The sequence below is a fragment of the Apteryx rowi genome, unplaced genomic scaffold (genome assembly GCF_003343035.1).
Source record: "Apteryx rowi isolate R43461 unplaced genomic scaffold, aptRow1 scaffold_1061, whole genome shotgun sequence".
NCBI classification, from domain to species: domain Eukaryota; kingdom Metazoa; phylum Chordata; class Aves; order Apterygiformes; family Apterygidae; genus Apteryx; species Apteryx rowi.
Window position 1 is genome coordinate 119,102 of NW_020447266.1, and position 3,607 is coordinate 122,708.

The 3,607-nt window shown below is 58.5% G+C and overlaps 1 protein-coding gene across 1 annotated transcript in view; it reads left to right on the plus strand.

Moving 5' to 3' along the window:
* BICRA (BRD4 interacting chromatin remodeling complex associated protein) overlaps positions 1 to 3,607 on the plus strand; it is a 39,035-nt gene that overhangs the window by 23,365 nt on the left and 12,063 nt on the right.

Consider the following 3,607-nt stretch of genomic DNA (forward strand, 5'->3'; position numbering starts at 1 on the left):
GCGCAGTGGGGGTGGGCTTTAAAAAGCACCGGTTTCGGGCGTTCTTCATAGGCTGCGCACGCTAAAAGCGCTCTTCTGGAGTCGTAATTCTTCACCGTGAATTGCCYGTAACAGGGCAACGTGATGGACGGACGGCCTCGGGGTCCCGCCGGGCGCAGCAGAGCCTCCGCCGGCCGTGCACCCAGCCTGGCCTCTCCCCGGCGGCCGCCATCACCTCACGGCCGTTCGGTAGCCGATTGGGAGGGAGGAGTTAGTCGGCGAGAGGCTTATCCATATCGCGAAGGCTGCCGGCACTGCCGAGAGCCGGCAGCGGTGCTGGAGTGGCGGCCGGGAGAGCTGCTGCACCCGGCGCCTCCGTCCTCCGGCTCGCGGTGGGAGCTCAGCCCCTGCCTTCCAGCGTGACTTTTTCCACCATCGCTAACTTGACTCCAATTCTTAAAAACAGTCACTGGGTGGGCAGAAATTCATCGTGTCCCGTCACAGGAGTTCTGCCCGTGCATAGGCTTCGGTGCCACCCGTTTTTGTGTGCGTTTCCCAGCCCTGAGGAAGTCGAGATCGGCTCAGTAGCGAATGCAGGCGTCAGAATATGTCTTATCTGATCGTACTTACGTTGATATAGGTCTTTTCACATGTTTTAGACGTCAGATTTCAACTATCGTGGGTTGTCTTTATTCTTGAATTCGTGTTGATAGTGGTGGATCCTCATCCAGAACTTATCCAAGTCCCTGAATTAGGAGAGAGAGAAATGAGAAGGGAGTTAAATCTCTTTTTACTTTGTTCTTTTTTTTTAACTTCAGTAATGAAAGTAAATGGGAAGCTTTAAAATTCTCTCTTTAATGTTACTGGTAACACAGGTATGGACGTGTGCAGTTTCGCACTTGACATTTCATATGTTTCAGCGTAATTAAAACTAGATAGCTGCTTACTACTAAAGACAAGAGTTAGTGTTGTCACCAGGGATCTAGGGAACTCGCAAAGCCCCTGAAATTCAGAAGCAAATATTACTCAGACCGTCGGAGAGAGGAGTCTCCTACACCCGGCTTTGCACACGCGCTGTGTTTGTAAGCTCTACAGCCCGAGCACATGGGTGAGGAGGGACGTCGGGAACGGAGACTCAGGAGTGTTTCCTTGGCTCTGAGAACTTCCGTCTCTCTTCTGTCATTTAACGCAGGTTGAAATTCAAGCGTGAATATCATTGCATAAAGCCGTAACCACGTAGGGCTTCTCCCTGCGTTTCGTTTTAGGCCTTTTGAGAGGGCACAAGCATTGCTGTGATTCCAGCGTCTGGCTCTGGCCAGACGCTGCAGGTTCCTCTATCCTCTCCGAAATCGCTCTTCCCGTCCTCAGGGAAAGCCGTTTCCCTTGAGTATGGTAGCTCAGATCACCCTGACCCTAGCACAAGCCATGAGAAAAGATAACACCGGTGTCCAGGGCAGGAGGGATGAAGAGCGAAAGCCAAAACGGTTTTGGTTTCGGCAACCTTATGGAGGCGCCGCTAGTGCGGCACTTTGGGCAGCGCCTGGATGAGCGTCGTGAGGGTTGGACGGCCGACAGCGACGGAGGCGAGCGAAGGAGAAGGAGCCCCGAACGCGGCCCGTGCTGCACGCGTCGGGCGTTGCAGGAGGACGGGAGCCGCCAGCAGCAGCAGCGGCAGCAGCAGCAGCAGGGGCTTTGCGGGGCACCGCGCCGCCCGCCGCTGCCTCCGCCGCCCCGGCACTGGTCCCAAGGACCGAACCTCGCACCTCGGTTGCCCGCCGGCCGTTCCCATGCCGCCTGCTTCGTCCTCCGTCCCACCCGTCCTTCCTCTCGGAGCCCCTGCCGGCTTTTTTGCTCCCTCTCCTTCCCTGTCGATGGAGACGGTTCATCCTCATGCGGCGCAGGGGGGGCCACAGGCGCCTTTCTCCCTGCCGAGCCCGGCCCCGGGTCCCACCAAAGTGAGCTGGTGAAAGAGTCTGGCCAAAGGGCAAAAAAAAAACCCAAAAAACACCCTCCTCATAAAACCGACAGTTTCCTAAAATGCTTCGGCTAATCTTGGCTGCGTTTTGTCACGTGCATCTATGTAAAGGATTAATACCGGAGTGGGAAATGGTGCGTTGTAGGGAAGAGAAAGCCTGGGTGGTGTGGAAAGTCTCCCATCATTTTGTTTTTGCCGCGCGAAGATGCGAAGCTCCCGAGGTCTTCCTCCGGCCCGCTTTTCTGTGTGTTAAAGAATATTGGACCGAAGCTGTAGGTAGGAGCGGGCGAAGCAGATGCCAGCTGCGGTTCGCTTTTTAAAACAAAAGTGTCTAGACTGCCCGTTTAGCTCACCTTAGTGCAAAAAGGCAGGTAAGCGTGTGTTTATGCCGAGAAGAAAACCTGAAGAGGAGGAAGGCGGCGGTCCCCGTACGCAGGGGTGGCGGAGCCCCTTCGGTCCCCGGGGACGCAGCGGCCGGAGCCGAACGGGCTCGGGCAGCTGGTCACCGCCAGGCTCCTGCTTGCCCGCACTAACCCCTGCGCTGCTGCTGCTGCATCTGCTGCTGCTGCCGCTGCTGCTGCATCTGCTGCTGCCGCTGCTGCCGCCCTGCGCTGCTCTTTCTCCTTCTCTCCCTCTCCGCCTGCAAGCTGCTGCCTGCCGCCCGGAGGCTTTATTTTACTTTTCTTTCCGACTCTGTTTCGGTAGCAGTTGGTAGTTGCACAGCGCTGTGATGGTTATTGAGACGTCGGCGAGAGGCTGCTCTGCGGCGCAGTAAGACTTGGGAGCGCYGCTTCCTCTATTGGCTTCTTCCCCCAAAGTTTTTATAAGTACGATTCTGAACTAACTCCCCTACCAGGGAACTTAAAAGCAGCCGGTATCCTTTCAGGGCTATCCGCCTTAAAACTCCCGGATAGCTCCGTCCGCTAGAGCGGCGTTCTGGGGAGCCGACGACCACCGAGATATTTGGGGTAGTTCCTGCGGGAAAGGAGCTGCTCTCCCCAAGCTGCAGTAAGGGGGGCGCGAGGGCAAAAACGCCGGAGAGGGGGTTCGTTCCCCCCTTCCCAGGCATTCGGGGAAGGAATGAGTGTGCTTTTTGGGGAAGGAGGCCGGTAGACACTGCCTCCCCCAGGCACACGGGGTTGGAGCCGTAGGCCGGCAGCTCTGAAAGCAGCCAGCTCGCTCGCCCGGAAAAGCGGAGCCGCTCTTGGAAGCTGGAGCGAAACGCGYGGCTGAAGCTGCCCTCGCGTTTCCAGCCCTCGCTACATCCTTTAGCGCCCTTGACGCCGCTTTTAAAAGCAGCGTTGGCCCGGGCGAGCGAGCTTAGGGAAGGCGCGAGAGCAAAGCGCAGGCGATGCCGAGCTCCCTTCGCGGGGGCTTYGGTGCCGCGGGAGGGGACGGCGCCGAGCGCACGGTTGAGGAGCGGCTCCCGAGCTTCGACTAACTTCTCGCTCTTTCCTTCTCTGTTGCAGTTACCCGCAGGGCAGCAGAAGCTCCCTGGAGCCTCCCCGTCCCACTCGCTACCTCATCCTCCCCTGGGCGAGAGTCCGCAGCTGCAGCCCGCCCACCTCGCGCAACTGCAGTCCCCGCCGCCGCCCCGGCCGCCCTCGCAGCCGCAGCCCCTGTCGCGGCCCCCGTCGCGGCCCCTCTCGCGGC